Source organism: Eurosta solidaginis, chromosome 1 (assembly GCF_040869045.1).
Source record: "Eurosta solidaginis isolate ZX-2024a chromosome 1, ASM4086904v1, whole genome shotgun sequence".
Classification (NCBI taxonomy): domain Eukaryota; kingdom Metazoa; phylum Arthropoda; class Insecta; order Diptera; family Tephritidae; genus Eurosta; species Eurosta solidaginis.
Window position 1 is genome coordinate 114,337,355 of NC_090319.1, and position 20,410 is coordinate 114,357,764.

The 20,410-nt window shown below is 34.8% G+C and overlaps 1 protein-coding gene across 2 annotated transcripts in view; it reads left to right on the forward strand.

Annotated features, from left to right (window-relative positions):
- The first annotated feature begins 14,885 nt into the window (after window positions 1-14,885).
- Window positions 14,886-20,410, forward strand: part of dpr11 (defective proboscis extension response 11) — an 836,108-nt gene continuing 830,583 nt past the window's right edge. For both annotated transcript variants that reach the window (XM_067761430.1, XM_067761403.1), the window contains exon 1: window positions 14,886-15,655. The gene's annotated coding sequence lies outside the window, so the exon portion shown is untranslated. The remainder of the gene's footprint in view (window positions 15,656-20,410) is intronic.

Genomic DNA, 20,410 nt, shown 5'->3' on the forward strand with positions numbered 1-20,410 from the left:
AAGGGATATGACTTCATACCTAGTTAAAAGAAATCCTTGTTAAAAGAAAAGTTTGTCATTATCATCATACAGGAGTTAACATGTACGGGGCAATACAGAAAGACTATCCGGCTTTGCGGTGTCTGCCACAGTGGCCATAAAGATGGATACGCAACATGTAGGTGTTTGTTCTGAGGTTAGAGTGGTATTCGCCGTCAAGTACTTCTAACGTAGAAAACTAACGATCAGTCTGACCAAGAAGTATTACTTTGGACTGAGTATGCACTTCGAAATTAATGTCCTTTCCGACCAATAAAATAGCGATAACCGTCCTGATGTATAGGTGAAATAATAGAGGATGGTTAAGAAGATGGGGCAATTGGAACATTTTCTTTCCTTATGTTAAATTATGAAAAAGTGTTCTTAACAACGTCCATATTTGGCAGCATAGAAAGGTAGGACTTCAAGTGAGTTTTGGGAAGCAGGCAAAGGCAGACTTGGTGACCTGGGTGCTCGTAATTATCGCCAGTTATCCGATTAGCCCAATAATTATTATCTAAAATTCAAATGCAGCTTTCTGAACTAAAGCTGAAAGGTGTAGTAGTAAGTTAGTTTACAACTGTTGGGTTTTACTGCATGTAGTAAGTATTGGGATAGATTTTTTTGTGTTCTGCAATCCTGGAACTTCCGTTCTTTAAAATTTGTTCAGGGTTTTAGTGTCTTAATATCTTTTAACTCTAAAGAAATGCATACCTGAAACAAAAATATTATTTAATAAACCAATCACCGGGTTTGCCCTATTTAATTCACTAGGAAATATTATTTAAAAAAAAGCTACAAGCTTTTAAGTCTTGAATATAAATTTAAAAAAATATATATTTCTCGGGCTCTTAAGTATCGTATGTAGGTAGGTATGTTTACTTTAACGGTTCACAAAGTCCATATTTTATATTTATCTCTTAAAATTTGAGCATAGTCATATATTTTTATACTCAGCGTGCTTTGCACACAGAGTATATTTACTTTGATTGGATAACGGTTCGTTGTACAGGAACAAAGGAATCGAGATAGATATAGACTTCCATATATCAAAATCATCAGTATCTAAAAAAAAAATTGATTTGGCCATGGCCGTCCGTCCGTCCGTCCATTAACACGATAACTTGAGTAAATATTGGGATATCTTCGCCAAATTTGGTACACGAGCTTATCTGGACCCAGAATAGATTGGTATTGAAAATGAGCGAAATCGGATGAACACCACGCCCACTTTCTATATATATATAATTTTGGACTGATATTGAGACTCTTGATAAAAATTTGGAAAACATATTTAAAATGGGCGTGGCATCGCCCACTTGTGATAAAATCTATTTTACAAATATTATTAATCATATATCAAAAATGGTTTAACTTATCGTAAGAAAATTCGGCAGAGAGGTTGCTTTTACTATAAGGAATGCTTTGAAGAAAAATTAACGAAATCGGTTAAGGATCACGCCCACTTTTATATACAAGATTTTTAAACGGGTCGTGGACGAATAAAATGAGGTATATCTTTTCAAAAAAGGGCTTTATATCAATGGTATTTCATTTCCCAAGTGGATTTATAACAATAAATAGGAAACGATTCAAATTTAAAAAATGGGCGTGGCACCGCCCCTTTTATGACTAACCAATTTTCTATATTTCGAGAGCCATAACTCGAAGAAAAATTAACGAATTGTAATAAAATTTAGGTACAAAAATGTTCCCTATAGCAGGAAATATTTCTAGAAAAAATGGACGAGATCGGTTAAAGATCACGCCCACTTTTATATAAAAGATTTTTAAAATGATCATAGACGAAAATAATAAGCTATATCTTAGCGAAAAAGAGCTTTGTATCTATAGAATTTTACTTTCTAAATTCAATTATAACATTAAAATGGAAAAAACAAAATTTTTGAAAATGCGTGTGGCACCGCCCCTTTTTATGACTAAGCAATTTTCAATGTTTCGGGAGCCATAACTCGAAGAAAAATTTACATATCGTAACCAAATTGGGTACACATATTTTGCGTATAGCACGAAATATTTCTAGGAAAAAAAGGACGGAATTGGTTAAAGACCACGACAACTTGATATAAAACAAGTTTAAAAGTGTCGTAGACTAGAATAATAAGCTATAACTTAGCAAAAAATAGTTTTGAATCAATGATACATATTTCACTTATCAAGTTTTATTGTAATAGGAAATGGGGATACATTTTTTTTAAACGGACGGTGCCACGTGTTATGTAGAAAAGTAATTTATCTGAAATGAAATGTACAATTGAAACTCACGCTGAGCTTTACCTGTTATTTACATATTTAAAATTTATCTATGAAGTAGGCAAGTCAATGAAATCGTGTAAAATATTTATCTGCACATACCCAATATTATTTGATTACGGCTATCAGAAAAATTGGATAAGAAAGACCTTTCAAATCCGAACACTCCCGGGATTGTGGAATAGTACTCCCGCAATTTCCGAGGTCTACACATTATGTATGAAGGTACTATGGGGTATGCCAGTGAGTCTATAGAAGTAATTCGGTGCAATGCGGCGTATACGCAACTCAGAATATATTTCCGAAAGAAAAGCCATTTTCCATTTTGCATTCGAGTGAGCACGTTTATCCTTATCCTACTAAATATAGCGGTAAATTGAAAAATAAACAACACAGCATTTGGGCATAAAAGTATGGACGTATGTATGTATATGTACATGCATTTGTATTGTCGCTGGTATGCTCTTATCTGTGGGCATGTGTTTGTTTCTGTGTGTTTTTTTGGCTGTTGCTGCAAAATGGGCTACGACTGCAACTAAATATTTCTTTTATGAGCGAATTTTTGTACATTTATGCAATTGCATCAACGTAGAAATATTTATTTTATATACAACGACGAAAATAAATATTCCTTTGTTGATGCAATTGCATAAATGTGCAACAACAATGTGTGCACATGTGTATTTAAGTGGCTTTCAGCGTTTAATGTTTTTTTGCTTGTTCTTAATTTTTATTGTTTAACACATTTTATTAAAGAACTCGTATCCCAATTTTCGCCACAAATTTTTTAGGAGAAATTTCAATCTCAAAGAATTAGCATTTCTGTGAATGTGTTTATCATACTAAATTGAAGCAATTTTGCTATAGCTAACCCATTAAGTCGGCCGCCGTGAAGTGGTGGTAGCGTGCTCCGCCTACCACACCGAAGATCCTAGGTCAAGCCTAGTGCAAAACAACTTCAAGAATTCAGAAAAAAGTTTTTCAATTAGAATAGAGTTTTTCTAAGCGGGCCGCCCCTCGGCAGTGATTTGGAAAGCACTTCGCGTATATTTCTGCCATGAAAATCTTCGTAGTTAAGGCTCAACTGCCTCGCCGCCGACTTTAAGGAAAAATTAAAAGGAGCACGATGCATATTGAAAGAAAAGGTCGGCCCAAATCTCTTCCGAGGTATATCGCGCCTTGTATTTATTTATTTATTGATTTAAGGAGTTGAGAGGCAAAATGCCATCGTTCCGGAAATATTAATAAAATATGTGTTGTGTTTTTTCCGAAAAAGTACCAATGACCAATTATTCTTTTTTATATTTCTTCGTTTTTATTCACTGGATTGCATTTTTGTATTGCAATACTGAAAGCAATACATTCTGCATCCCTTTGCAATCCCTTGCACGATTATAACCACACTAATCTGTGCCTTATTCAGTAATGGAACTATATTTTATTCGAAAAATTACTTAACACTGTTAATTTATAAATTGCAAGACCGCTATAATTTAATCGAAAGCACATTAGACTGGGTTGGTCCTCATAAGAAATAAAAAATTTGCAAAAGTCCGCCACTAATTGTGCAGTTTATGCAGACAGGATTCTGGAAAACTTTATTTTTATTTTATTGTTCGTTGCTAATACAACCGAAGCAAAATGTTTGTGATTAATTTTGCCTTAAATAGTTCTATGTTTCCTTTGAATGTACTCGACAGTAGTATTCACATACTCGTTTTACCATAGTTTGGGGAATAGAAAATCATTAAAGGGGCTACAAATAGTTTAGTAGACAAATCTATAAGAAGATGTTAGAGATTTTCAAGACAAAAATATGGCAATCAATTTTAAAAATCGGATGTCAAATACCCAGACAAAAAAACTGATTGGCATAGCATGACCTAGCCGGCGTAAAATTCTCATAGCTCTATAGATACTATTTGCTTTCTTCGATAATCGCCGTCGACATCACGGCCGGGACTATCAGTGATAAGTGACTTCTAGAAGTTGATTTTTGTTCATCGAGAGGGCTTTGCTTTTCAATTGCCTACTCAGTCAAAAATAGCATTTGGCGGTAAGAGTTGTTTTTCATTTGTTTTCTAAGCTGGCTTGGTTTTCTCTGTTAATTCTGGCTCCCAAGTAGACGAAATCCTTCACACTCTGCCAAGTCTGTCAAGTCGGAAATGAGCCGATTCTTCTTTGCGTGCAGCAAGTACTTCGTTTTTTTTTCATTAGCCCTACGACGCACCTTTTTTCCCTTTTTATCCAATCCATAGAAGGCAGAACTTACGGCGCATTTGCTAATCTCAATAATATCAAAATCATCAGCGTACCCCAGAAATTAAACGCTCCTATTATGGGTTGAACCATCGTGGCTTAGATCTGCTGACAGAATTATCTTCTCCAGTTACGGAGAGGTCTTTCTCAGACTTTACGAAGCTGGTGGTTTTTCCCAATGTCATTTGGCAAAGTCCTATAAGCTTTGAAGGGATATAGCAGCATACAATCATCTTCCTTTCGTAAAGCGTGCCGGCTCTCTTATCGTGAGTCTTCTCCAGGATCTGGCGTATCGTGATGATGGGCATAGTATGCTAGATAGAGCCTTATATGCGATATTGAGCAGGCTGATTCCGTAAATTGGACAGAGCACACTTAAATTCCAATCTGGTGTCTTGCGATCGTTCGACCATATTTTGCATAGGAGTAGGTACATGCTCCTTACAAACTCTTCGCTTACTTGTTTGAGCAGCACGGCGGGAAGTCCGTCATCACTCAGCGCCTTGTTATTGTTAGCCCATACTCAGTTCGTCATAGTCGGGTGCCGAAACGTGTTTTCCGTTATGAGTGACACACTCTGTTCGTCAGCTACCAAGTCGCCATTATCAATCCTGCTCCGGCTTTAAACCTTCTGTTTGTCGCCGGATCTTTTAATAGAATGTTTGACATTATTTCAACCCGCCAGCATCAGAAGCTCCTCACGTTTTTCTTCTCAATAGGCTTCTTTGTGTTAGTGAAGACTGTATGTAATCTGTATATAGCGTGATGTCCCAGCATACTTAGGGTATCCCGGTATAATTAATATCGTCGCCCTCTAGCTTAGATCTGACAGAATCGTATATGTAATTTTTTTTTTATTTGGGTGAGTTCACTGAGGGAAATCTATTGCTCGATCTTTACAACTATGAATACTTTATTAAATAAATATTAACAATCTTGTCCCATCAATAAATATAGATTTGCCATCTATATTCTAATAAAGTGGTAGCCATAAAAAATAGAAAAAATAAATGCAAGGCTTAATATATCTCCGAAGAGATTTGGGCGAGCTTCTCTTCCAACTTGCGTCGTCCTCCTCTTTAATTGACAAAACTTGTTTCCAAATTTAAAATGATGCTTTGCCCGGGAATTGAAAACAGGGCCTTCGGTGAGGCTGAGCACACTACCGCACACCACTGCGGCCGCCGATATCCATTCAAGCTGTTAGCTATAAATATAGTTACGCAATTTTTACAAAACGTATAAATTATTCGATCGCATGTTTCAAACCGGTGCCTACAGTGCCAATCTCAGATTCCAAAATATTAAATTACATCCGCAATTAAAAACATAATGGGGCCACACTGTGAGTGTGAAAATTAGGAATTGTTTTCAATTATATAATAGGTCTGTTTATCGAGCTCTAACAGAACATGTCAGAGCAGAGCGGAGTACAGAAGCGGTCAAAAACAAATAGGGCAAGATGGGGGGCTAAGAGAAAACATCTCATGAAACTAATTTCAGGTAAAAATTTAAAAATAACCGATACGTGACTAATTTCAATGCAAGATTTCACAAACTTATGCGCAAAATATGGAAAAAATGCCCCGAATAATGGCCTACTTTTAAAATTTTCTATTTTATTTATTTTAATTATTTCAATTGTAAATTTATAAATTACAAATATGGTGTGAAAACTGGCAATTTGTTGTGACCAAGATTCCACTATTTTAATTTTGAGCAGACCTATGGAACAATACGTAGAGCCCCTCGGAGAAAGAAAATGCATCACTTAACACGATTAAGTCAATTACTTGAACCTGACGTAACCTAGAGTAGCTCAAAACTGATATAAATTAAGAATCAGTACACATTTCTGACGAGTCCTTTATTGTTTTATACTTAATTTGTTTCTTTACCTATATTAAATAGTATTTTTATACTCAGTTGAGCAGAGCTCACAGAGTATATTAACTTTGATTGGATAACGGTTGGTTGTACAGGTATAAGGGAATCGAGATAGATATAGACTTTCATATATCAAAATCATTAACATGATAACTTGAGTAAATTTTGAGGTATCTTGATGAAATTTGGTATGCAGGTTCCTGGGCACTCATCTCAGATCGCTATTTAAAATGAACGATATCGGACTATAACCACGCCCACTTTTTCGGTATCGAAAATTTCGAAAAATTGAAAAAGTGCGATAATTCATTACCAAAGACGGATAAAGCGAATAAACTTGGTAGGTGAGTTAAACTTATGACGCAGAATAAAAAATTAGTAAAATTTTGGACAATGGGCGTGGCACCGCTCAATTTTGAAAGAAGGTAATTTAGAAGTTTTGCAAGCTGTAATTTGGCATTCGTTGAATATATCATGATGAAATTTGGCAGAAACGTTACTCCTATTACTATATGTATGCTTAATAAAAATTAGCAAAATCGGCGAACGACCACGCCCACTTAAAAAAAAAGGATTTTAAAGTCAAATGACAAAAAAAGTTAATATCTTTACAGCATATAAGTGAATTATGTCAACATTCAACTTCAGTAATGATATGGTGCAACAAAATAAAAAATAAAAGAAAATTTCAAAATGGGCGTAGTTCCGCCCCTTTTCATTTAATTTGTCTAGGATAATTTTAAAGCCATAAGTCGAACAAAAATTTGCAATCCTTGTGAAATTTGGTAGGGGCTTAGACTCTAGTACGGTAAATATTTCCTGTGAAAAAGGGCGAAATCGGTTGAAGCTACACCCAGTTTTTATACACAGTCGACTGTCTGTCCTTCCGCTCGGACGTTAACATGATAACTTGCGCAAAAATCGATATATCTTTACTAAACTTAGTTCACGTAATTATGTGAACTCACTTTGTATTGGTATAAAAAATGGCTGAAATCCGACTATGACCACGCCCACTTTTTCGATATCGAAAATTACGAAAAATTAAAAAATGCCATAATTCTATACCAAATACGAAAAAAGGGATGAATTATGGTAACTGGATTGGTTAATTGACGCAAAATATAACTTTAGAAAAAAACTTTGTAAAATGGGTGTGACACCTACCATATTAAGTAGAAGAGAATGAAAAAGTTCTGCAGGGCGAAACCAAAAGCCCTTGGAATCTTGGCAGGAATACTGTTCGTGGTATTACATATATAAATAAATTAGCGTTACCCGACAGATGATGGTCTGGGTCACCCTGGTCCACATTTTGGTCGATATCTCGAAAACGCCTTCACATATACAACTACAACCAGCCCCTTTTAAAGCCCTCATTAATACCTTTAATTTGATACCCAGATCGTACATACACATTATAGAGTCACCCCTGGTCCACCTTCATGGCGATATCTCGAAAAGGCGTCCACCTATAGAACTAAGGCCCACTCCCTTTTAAAATACTCATTAACACCTTTCATTTGATACCCATATCGTACAAACGCATTCTAGAGTCACCCCTGGTCCAGCTTTATGGCAATATCTCGAACTATGGCCCACTCCCTCATAAAATACTCTTTAATGCCTTTCATTTGATACACATGTCATACAAACACATTCCAGGGTTATCCTAGGTTCATTTTCCTACATGAGATTTTCCCTTATTTTGTCTCCATAGCTCTCAACTGAGTATGTAATGTTCGGTTACACCCGAACTTAGCCTTTCTTACTTGTTTTATTTATATAATGGTTTTATAAATTAAAATTTTTATTTTTTATGTAATTATTTATTTATTTATGATTTGTTATATTTATCATTAATTATAGCTATTTTAGTATAAATACCTAATTTTTTTTATATTTCCCTTGATACTCATAACGACTTATTTCTTATAACTAAAAAATAATTTAAAAAAAAATGTTTAAGTTGCTAAAAGTGATAGGCGTAGCATAACCTGATTAAGGTTCAGTTGGTCTTATATATGATCAATAGAAATTTGACACGTCCAAAGCTTTTATTTAATTTTCTGATCAACGCCATAGATGGACGAGGAGTGTGATGACTTTTTTTTAATATTATGATTACTTAATGTAAGTATTGTTTTCAATAAAACCGTTTAGCTTAAATATTTTTTTTTTTAATTATTTTATTTTCAAATTTTTAGTCTTTATTTAGTTGCCTATTATTTATCATTCTATTTAGTTCATTTAGTCACTCATTATTACAAGGACTATTTCTTGACAATTGGTTACAATCTAAGTCCTCAATACCTAATAATCCTTCCGAAGACTTTACTCGACTCAGCGCCACGTAGGTTCCAAATTATTTTGATATCACTTCTACCGGACTGTATGTAATATTTGTTCCAAATATGAGCCAAATCGGGCCACAAATGCGAGTATTTTTAATATCTTGATCCTTGCCGCACCTAGCGGGATTTTTTTTCATAGAGCGATTTCTATTTCTGTATGTAATATGTGTTCCAAATACGAGCTAAATCGGATCACAAATGCGATTTTTTTTTTAATATCTCCACCTGGCGGCGCTTTTTTCATACGTCACTTATTATTCATGTATGTAATATGTGTTCCAAATATGAGACAAATCGGAACACAAACAAGACTTTAAAATATTTCAATCCATGCGCCACCTATCGGAGTTTTTTTCTTATTATTGAATTGTCATCGGGTTCTGAATTATATTCAAAGTTTCAAGCTTGTAGCTTTTCGAGAAGTTACTTAAATTTCAATCACAAAATTCTGTTCGCTCGCTACACAGAGTCAAACTAAATAAAACAATTTAATTAAAAAAACAAAAATCAAAAGCCATGCTCAGTGGCAACACCAAGGCAGAAAGCCTTAGAATGTAATACACCACCTAGATATGTGATAATTTCATCCAAATCGGTTAAGCCATTTCAGAGATAGTGGTGGATATACAAAGAAACATATATGTATACACATAAGGTTAGGTGGCAAGCCCAGGTGGTTACACTATTTAAAACTAATTTTTTTCCAAATTAAAAATTCGAAATTAAAATAGCTTTCGTTTGATACTCACTTTGGCAAGTATTGTAATTTCTTTCTAATTTAAAAAAGAAGGCATCCTTAGTAGCGATGGCCAAGGTCTTTAAACAGGTGTACAAAATTTCAGGAAGATTGATTCAGCAGTTTAAAAATGATACCCTTGCAAACATACTCTCTTCTAAACTTTTGTATTTGTAATTGTAACTAAATAAGATAAGTGTCGCTCGAACTTTTTATTTTCCCCCAAAAATGGCAACTATCATTTCGATATTTTTTCGCTAAGAAACTTCTACATATTCATATATATTCCTCTAAAACAATGCTACTTACGCAAGAAAAAGTTGATTTTTTAATTTATTGTATAAAAATATTGAATATGAAACGGTTGAAAGAGCTTTGTGTAAAGACATTCTTGACATAGTCATTAAAATTAGGCATATATTTAGGAAGTTCATTTGTTTACTAAAATTAGAAACTTGTGCAATGATATACCGACTCTGTAAAGCTCATTTAATTACGAACGCTTTCTGTTAAGACAAAACTTCTCTAAAATCCTTAACTTAATTGCACGTGAAGAAAAAGGATCAAATACTTAAATGCCTAAAAAATTTCCAATAGATGAAATAAAGAAAAGGTTGAGGAATGTGTTGTGTCACAACGTTCTCTTAGAAACAATTATATTTCACAATTTTGCTTTACACATTTTACGTATTCTCAGCCATATAAACATTTCAGTCTTGTTTCTTTAAAATTTAATTCGCTTGATTTCATCTGTTTATGATGTTGTGCATATATTGAGAAAGATGAGTTCAAAGGTCGATGTATGAATTTTGGTTGGGATATTGAAATTTTATAAAATTTGGCATACAGCGGCATCTCCTTCGAGAGAATAAATAGTTCACCTCACGAAAAGGTTCTTCGCTGAAAAACTCCTTAAAACCTATTTCACACGATCTCGAAAAAACCATTTGCCTTTTACTATTGCAAGCTGAGTCTGCCATTTCAATTGGTATCAACCAATACAGATTTTTGCTGTTGAGCAGTGTAATTAAGCAGCACTTCCATGAGTGTCTGGCACACATGGCGCTATTAATGCTTTTTAAAAACACAACCATTATGGAGACAAATAAATATGTACTTCTATGCGCTTGACTCTTATCAAGCTGGTAAGCGTAGCGTTGACCTAAGACACTGCGATGTTAAAACGCCCGTGCTTTTCGCAATTACAGCGTTGTGGCGCACGAGCGAGGCGAATGGCATTTATTAAATGCGAACAAGAAATGCAAACAGTAACATAACATACACACACCTTCGAATAAAGTAAAATAGTAATAAAAATCAAAATAATTAGGAATTGAGAGCCAGTACAAGCTATAGTGGCGTACGCACTTCCTGGAGAAAGGTCCTTAAGCTCTTCTGGTTCTGAATTTTAAATTTCCAATGTTTTTTGGGACAAAGTAAAGAACACGTGATACTGGATAGCCAACAAATACGCGGCTAGAAATTTGAGCCGAAATCTTAAAGTGGTTTTCCCTATATTTTGATATATGTATGTATAAACTCTAGTGTTTTCATTTTTAGGTCAGATAAGTCTACATCAGAAAAAGAAAGGTAAAGTTGGTCTGCAGGCAGTTATCTATGACTTTTGCTCTGATTATATTTTTAGAAAAATTTTATTTCCCAGCAGAAAAACGTGGAAAGTCGGAACTATTCGTGATTCTGACGCCTCGCAGTGCTTTCACCATTGTAATGCGCTACGAAATGCCAGTTGTTCCCCTTTGCGGGCCTTTTGAACGCACTCTTAACTGGTTCAGTCGTAGTTCTGAAATAGTTGCTGCTTTTGAGTAGTTAATTTAACTTCACATATCACAGCCGTAAGCGCTGGTGGTACAAGTGTGGCTACCAACTGTGCCGATCTACATCCGATTAGCAGGTCGGAGGTAGTAATCTGAACTGTACTGCGAAACTGGTGCTTTGTTTGGCTCTCTCGTATTTTCGCCGCAGGCTTGTTTTGTTTAAAATAAATTTATCAATTTTAACTTTAAAACCACAGTAGCAAATTAAAATTTTTTTAAATTTAGAAAAAAAACAAGTAAGGAAGGCTAAGTTCGGGTGTAGCCGAACATTACATACTCAGTTGAGAGCTATGGAGACAAAATAAGGCAAATCCCATGTAGGAAAATGAACCTAGGATAACCCTGGAATGTGTTTGTATGACATGGGTATCAAATGGAAGGTATTAAAGAGTATTTTAAAAGGGAGTGGACCATAGTTCTATAGGTGGACGCCATTTCGCGATATCGCCATAAAGGTGGCCAGTATGGGTATCAAATTAAAGGTGTTAAAGAGTATTTTAAAAGGGAGTGGGCCTTAGTTCTATAGGTGGACACCATTTCTGAATATCGCCATAAAGCTGGACCAGGGGTGACTCTGGAATTTGTTTGTATAATATGGGTATCAAATGAAAAGTGTTAATGAGTATTTTAAAAGGGAATTAGCCTTAGTTCTATAGGTGGATGCCTTTTCGAGATAGCGCCATAAACTTGGACAAGGGGTGACTCTAGAATGCGTTTGTACGATACGGGTATCAAATGAAAGGTGTTAATGAGTATTTTAAAAGGGAGTGGGCCCTAGTTCTATAGGTGGACACCATTTCGGGATATCGCCATAAAGCTGGACCAGGGGTGACTCTGGAATTTGTTTGTATAATATGGGTATCAAATGAAAAGTGTTAATGAGTATTGTAAAAGGGAATGAGCCTTAGTTCTATAGGTGGACGCCTTTTCGAAATATCGCCATAAACGTGGACCAGGGGTGACTCTATAATGTGTATGTACGATATGGGTATCAAATTAAAGGTATTAATGAGGGTTTTAAAAGGGAGTGGTGGTAGTTACATATGTGAAGGCGTTTTCGAGATATCGACCAAAATGTGGGCTAGGGTGACCCAGACCATCATCTGTCGGGTACCGCTAATTTATTTATATATGTAATACCACGAACAGTATTCCTGCCAAGATTCCAAGGGCTTTTGATTTCGCCCTGCAGAACTTTTTCATTTTCTTCTACTTAATATGGTAGGTGTTACACCCATTTTACAAAGTTTTTTTCTAATGTTATATTTTGCGTCAATAAACCAATCCAATTACCATGTTTCATCCCTTTTTCGTATTTGGTATAGAATTATGGCATTTTTTTCATTTTTCGTAAGTTTCGATATCGAAAAAGTGGGCGTGGTCATAGTCGGATTTCGGCCATTTTTTACACCAATACAAAGTGAGTTCAGATAATTACGTGAACTGAGTTTAATAAAGATATATCGATTTTTGCTCAAGTTATCGTGTTTACGGCCGAGCGGAAGGACAGACGGATGACTGTGTTTAAAAACTGGCCGCGGCTTCATCCGATTTCGCCCTTTTTCACAGAAAACAGTTATCGTCCTAGAATCTAAGCCCCTACCAAATTTCACAATGATTGGTAAATTTTGTTCGACTTATGGCATTAAAAGTATCCTATACAAATTAAATGAAAAAGGGCGGAACTACGCCCATTTTGAAATTTTCTTTTATTTTTCTATTTTGTTGCACCATATCATTACTGGAGTTGAATGTTGACATAATTTACTTATATACTGTAAAGATATTAACTTTTTTTGTAAAATTTACTTTAAAAGTCTTTTTTTTTTAAGTGGGCGTGGTCGTTCTCCGATTTTGCTAATTTGTATTAAGAATACATATAGTGATAGGAGTAACGTTCCTGCCAAATTTCATCATGATATCTTCAACGACTGCCAAATTACAGCTTGCCAAGTTTCTAAATTACCTTCTTTTAAAAGTGGGCGGTGCCACGCCCATTGTCCAAAATTTTACTAATTTTCTATTCTGTGTCATAAGTTCAACTCACCTACCAAGTTTCATCGCCTTATCCGTCTTTGGTAATGAAATTTCGCACTTTTTCGATTTTTCGAAATTTTCGATATCGAAAAGTGGCAGTGGTTATAGTCCGATATCGTTCATTTTAAATCTGAGATGAGTGTCCAGGAACCTACATACTAAATTTCATCAAGATATCTCAAAATTTACTCAAGTTATCGTGTTAACGGATGGACGGACATGGCTTAATCACATTTTTTTTCGATACTGATGATTTTGATATATGGAAGTCTATATCTATCTCGATTCCTTTATACCTGTACAACCAACTGTTATCCAATCAAAGTTAATATACTCTGTGAGCTCTGCTCAACTGAGTATAAAAAGTTCAAGATTTGCTAACACCAATAAATGTTTAACAATAAGACTAACATTTTTAGCGGTGTAGCAACGGGAATGTCACGTCAACATGAAGAGCTTGAACTTTTTAAGGGAGAAAAAGTTGTGTCACATGAAAGCGAAAGTGTAGAGAAGGAGAGAGCAAGCAATATTTTTCAAAAAAATAAAAAAGCATGTGATTATAGTTTTGATTAAGTAACCACAACTTTTATATATGTAAGTTTATATATGCGTGTTATTTTCATAAAATGGCAAGCTTTACTAAAAGCGGTTTCTTTGAATTTTCTCTTTGCATTTTATCAGCGCTTGCGCTTTAGGGACCAACAATTTATTATGAACAACACCCAAACCTAAAAAGAGTAACTGTTGTAAGAGTACTGGAAAGTTGGTCTTAACTGCAAATGCCAGCATTCTCACAGTAGAGCGGTTTCCTCGCAGCTCTGAACAAGGCACCAAAGGAATACGTGTAATCGGTTTATTAATCGGATTTTAAGGCCAGATAGCCTTTTTAATGGTTAATATGTACTTTCTTATAAGTAAATATTATCGAATGTTTTAGTTTGCCTTTTGTCATCCCTTAGTGGGCATAAATATGATATAGATAGTTTTATTCATTTAACCTCTTTTTATCATAGCAAACTGATATGCTATTTATTACTCTCGTAGCCTCACTATGCCCTTCTGCCCCATATTGTTTTAATGATGTCAGCTTTTATTAATAACGTCAGCAACTCTCCCGGTTTGCCTATTTATGTGCTTGAACTTTCTCTGTCTCGAAAAATTTTTATTTGGGCCAACTCTCTCCGAAAAAGGTGGCGAGTAAGTATAGTCAGCAGCGACAACAAAATCTGCAACTACAACAAAGTTGCCAAGCAAACTCTTCGTTGCCTCAGCTCGGCTGTTTACGTTTTGTATCATTTTATTTCGCTGTTACATACGAGTTTGTATGTATGAAAAATATTTTTCGTAAACATTTCCAGACCTTCATCCTGGTTCTTGGTGTGACGCTGTAGTTGGTTAACGGTTTACAACAGCAGCAGCAGCCAACAGTCACATTGCTAATGTCGTCGTTGTTCGTTCACTTTGTATCGTACCCGTAAACGCGTCGGTACCAGTATTCATGTCCGTATCCGTGCTTAGTGCGTATCCAGTATGGTAACTCATACACAACACATGCCTACATACATACACGGAAACGGTGTAAAAGTTTAGTGGTGTTAAGCGCCAGAATAGCTATACCTCTCGTAATTGTGATGATAATCACATTTGAAGTTTGTCATGGTGTAATTTTTTTGTGGCGAGAGACCCAGTGAAAGTGGTTAGGCGCCAATGTGACGAAATATTGCTGCAAACCATATCGATGCTTTGTCAGCAAATGCTAGACGTTATGTCGCGAGGAAAGTGAAGTGCGTTGAAGAAGAATATAGGCGCCGTGTTAATTTATTTATTCAGTGAGCTTAATGAATACCGATTTGTATGTTTTGTGAAGCACCTTTTCTGGATGTAAGCATAAACGTGGTAAGATGAGAATACAATAAATCAATGAAGATCCAAAATACATATTTCGAAATATATGCATTCGTACATATGTACATACATACACATCGCTACTAAAATGTTAAGCCATACATAAATGAGGCACTGAAACCATGTGAAGTTTTTGATCGAAATTTTTTTAATGATAAATGCCATTCCATTCAGTGATTGTGTGTCGAAAGTGTTTCGAAAAATGCCTTCTGTCTTTGGGTGATAGGACCCTGATTGCAAACATGTGAATTTTCAAATGGTCAAATATTTGATATTGAAAGGCAAACTTGTGAAATAAAAAATACGAAAAAGAATAGTCAAACGAATAAATCGGAAAAACAAAACCAAAGGTAATTAATTGTTCTGAACACCTTTCAACTACATAAGGTTTCTAATAAAGGTCATTTTTTGATGTACAAGCACATCTGGACCCGTATCGGGTTTTACGATCCGTGATCGAAATAATTTTTTTTAATCGTATTAGCACTGAAACTGTGAAGCGGATTAAGATAATACGTGAAAAAGTGCCAACGAGTGCTTATTAGATCCATAATGCATTATCATTTTTACGAATAATTTGACAGATTCATATTTATCGTTTGAGTGAAATTAGTTTTCGATACGTAACCGTAAAACACGATCCTGGCCCTGTTTTTCCGTTTCTAATTTGTTGAATGTATGTATGTATGTATTCTGTAAATTTTCTGTGTTTTGAGTATTGGGTTTCAATCTGTTCTGAAAATCGGAATCTTTCCAGTTTTTCTACTTTCCCTTCAACAAATAAAATATTTGCAGATCTAATTCAAATATTTAAGCAGAACTCTACCAAAACTTCTTTATCAAAATAAGGTTAAATTGTGAGAAGAAATACAGATAAGAAAAACTCCTTGAATTAAGAATAGGAATAAATTTATACGATTACTTTGTACGGTGGACTATGAACCTTAAAAAATAGGAAAACTACATCTCAGATTGCTATTTAAAATGAACGAAATCGGACCATAACCACGCCCACTTTTTCGATATCGAAACTTTCGAAAAACGGAAAAAGTGCGATAATTCATTACCAAAGGCGGCTAAAGCGATGAAAATTGGTAGGTGGGTTGACCTTATGATGCAGAATAGAAAATTGTTAAAATTTTGGACAATGGGTGTGGCACCGCCCACTTTTAAAAGAAGGTAATTTGAAAGTTTTGCAACCTGTAATTTCGCAGTCGTTGAAGATATCATGATGAAATTTGGCAGGAACGTTACTCCTATTACCATGTGTGTGCTAAATTAAAATTAACAAAATCGGATAACGAACACGCCCACTTTAAAAAAAAAGTTTTTAGGTCAAATTTTAACAAAAAATTTAATATCTTTACAGTATATAAGTAAATTATGTCAATATTTAACTCCAGTAATGATATGGTGCATTAAAATATAAAAAATAAAAGAAAATTTCAAAATGGACGTGGCTCCGCCCTTTTTCATTTAATTCGCCTAGAATACTTTTAATGCCATAAGTCGAACAAAAATTTACCAATCCTTGTGAAATTTGGTAGGGGCATATATTCTATGACGATAACTGTGAAAACGGGCGAAATCGGTTGAAGCCACGCCCAGTTTTTATACACAGTCGGTCGTCTGTCCTTCCGCTCGGCCGTTAACACGATAACTTGAGCAAAAACCGATATATCTTTACTAAACTTAGTTCACGTACTTATCTGAACTCACCTTATCTTGGTATAAAAAATGGCCGCAATCCGACTATGACCACGCCCACTTTTTCGATATCGAAAATTTTGAAAAATTAAAAAAATGCCATATATCTATACCAAATATGAAAAAAGGGATGAAACATTGTAATTGGATTGGCTTATTGACGCAAAAGATAACTTTGGAAAAAACTTTGTAAAATGGGTGTCACACCTACCATATTAAGTAGAAGAAAATGAAAAAGTTCTACAGGGCGAAATCAAAAGCCCTCGGAATCTTGGCAGGGACAGTATCGTGGTATTACATATATAAATAAATTAGCGGTACCCGACAGATGATGTTCTGGGTCACCCTGGTCCACATTTTGGTCGATATCTCGAAAACACCTTCACATATACAACTAACGGCCACTCCCCTTTAAAACCCTCATTAGTACCTTTAATTTGATACCCATATCGTACAAACACGTTATAGAGTCACCCCTGGTCCACCTTTATGGCGATAACTCGAAAAGGCTTCCACCTATAGAACTATAGCCCACTCCCTTTTAAAATACTCTTTAATACCTTCCATTTAATACCCATGTCATACAAACACATTCCAGGGTTATCCTAGGTTCATTTTCCTACATGGTGATTTTCACTTATTTTGTCTCCAAAGCTCTCAGCTGAGTATGTAATGTTCGGTTACACCCGAACTTAGCCTTCCTTACTTGGTTTTTTATAAAATTATGTACAAATATATAATAAAATCAATATAAACTAAAATTTAAGTGGTTAGGCGAAACTCGCGAAAATTTGGGTCGGAACATGATGGTTCAGTAAAATTTTAAAATTTTCACTAAAATTTTGGGAATTTTTCTGAGTATGCATTTTGTGTCATTAATAATTTTTACCATATATAACCATTTTACCGGTTATTTACCATTTGGATATTTATCCATTCCCCATCTCTAGCCACGCGTAAGCAAAATACGTTTAAGCATTAGCGGTTGTGGTCACCAATGGGCCAAATATGAAATAAACACTAAAAACGTTTCTCAGAAGATAAACATAGGAGGGATTTTTTGCACTAGGCAAAGAAATTTTTCCTCATTTTATTATATGAATTTTCATATTAATAAAGAACATTTCCATGCATATTAGAAAGGTTTTTCTTGTTTTTTTTTGGAAAACTGTTCTTGTTTTGAGAGGAAATTCCGAATTCATATTCCCATTCAGGAAAAAAAATGTTTTTTGAGTGTAGAATTGATATCTGTGACACAGATTTACAGCGCTTTGATGGCCTCTGGGGGGAACTTTCCCCCAGTACCCTTCCCAAGGATCTGCTACTGCTTCCACATCGTAAACAGACGTTTTTATTACTTCATATCAATTAACTGAAAAAATACGAAATGTTAATTTCTGGAAATAGACTAAACTTGTACCTGGAATATGAAAATTTCGCTTAATTTAGGCAAACTGGTGTAAATTTCCATGTATAAAAATTGCGTTAGATAACCACTACATACATTCTTCTTTAAAGTGAAAGAGAAAATCGCAAATTAAAAACTGCTTGCTTTTTGCTTGCTTTTTTTGTTATTTTTACAAACCTTGATACAAGTTAATTTTTTTCTTTAAAATAGTAAGAGTTCCACTGAAATTTCATCTGACTGACCACAAAATCTAGTGATTTTTCGCTGTCCCGTACAAGCGCATGCTTATTTTGGATCTTTCACACATTTATACAAATATTTCAAGAGCAGGTTTCTATTTTTACTTAGACATATAAGCACAATATTAGTGCACTATATAGTTTGAAAAAGTTATCGTTTTTATACTCAGTTGAGCAGAGCTCACAGAGTATATTAACTTTGATTGGATTACGGTTGGTTGTACAGGTATAAAGGAATCGAGACCGATATAGACTTCCATATATCAAAATCATCAGTATCGAAAAAAAATTTGATTAAGCCATGTCCGTCCGTCCGTCTGTCCGTTAACACGATAACTTGAGTACATTTTGAGATATCTTGACGAAATTTGGTATGTAGATTCCTGGTCTCAGATCGATATTTAAAATGAACGATATCGGACTATAACCACGCCCACTTTTTCGATATCGAAAATTTCGAAAAATCGAAAAATTGCGATATGTCATTACCAAAGAGGGATAAAGCGGTGAAACTTGGTAGGTGCGTTGAACTTATGACGCAGAATAGAAAATAAGTAAAATTTTGGACAATGGGCGTGGCACCGCCCACTTTTAAAAGAAGGTAATTTAGAAGTTTTGCAAGCTGTAATTTGGCAGTCGTTGAAGATATCATGATGAATTTTGGCAGGAACGTTACTCCTATTATGTATGCTTAACAAAAATTAGCAAAATCGGAGAACGACCACGCCCACTTTTAAAAAAAATTTTTTTTAAAGTGAAATTTTTACAAAAAATTTAATATCTTTACAGTATATGAGTAAATTATGTCAACATTCAACTCCAGTAATGATATGGTGCAACTAAATACAAAAATAAAATAAAATTTCAAAATGGGCGTGGCTCCGCCCTTTTTCATTTGATTTGTCTAGGATACATTTAATGCCATAAGTCGAACAAAAATTTACCAATCCTTGTGAAATTTGGAAGTGGCTTAGATTCTAGGACGATAACTATTTTCTGTGAATAAGGGCGAAATCGGTAATTACGAAAAGTTACTTATCTGAACAATCGGTTGTGGGGGATATATACTATATATACGACCGATCTCATCAATTTTTTCAGACAACAATACGTGCAATATACGAAAGTATATGGTGAAGTTTGAAGCTTCAATCTGTTAAATTGGGTAAGATATTACAAAAATCCTCTTTTTCTGAAAAATCGGTTGTATGGAGGATATATGCTATAGTGGTCCGATCCGGTCGGTTCCGACAAATGTCTAATCGGACACCCAAATACACCCGTTCACCAAATTTTATAAAGATATCTCAAAAATTGAGGGACTAGTTTGCATACAAACAGACAGACGGACAGACGGACATGGCTAAATAAACTCAGCTCTTCAACCTGATTATTTCGGTATACTTAATGGTAGATAGACCATTTTCCTTTAAGGACTTACAATTTTCGGTTTCGTGACGAAATTAATATACCATTTCATTTTCATGAAAGGTATAAAAAATGGTGTACAGTTACCCAAATATTTGTGTTAAAAAGCCGCTTAAGTTACACAAAGTGATTACAGAAACGGTAAAAAATAATTCGTCATTATGTTCAGAATTCCAGTAAACATAAAGTTTTCCCAACGAAAGGCAAAAAATATGTTTCGACGATTAAAACGTGAAGGGAGATAAGAACCTAAATGTGTAGAGATGCACCAATATCAATGCAAAAATTTTGCGAAATATCGAAAGTCGCTGACGCAATGATAA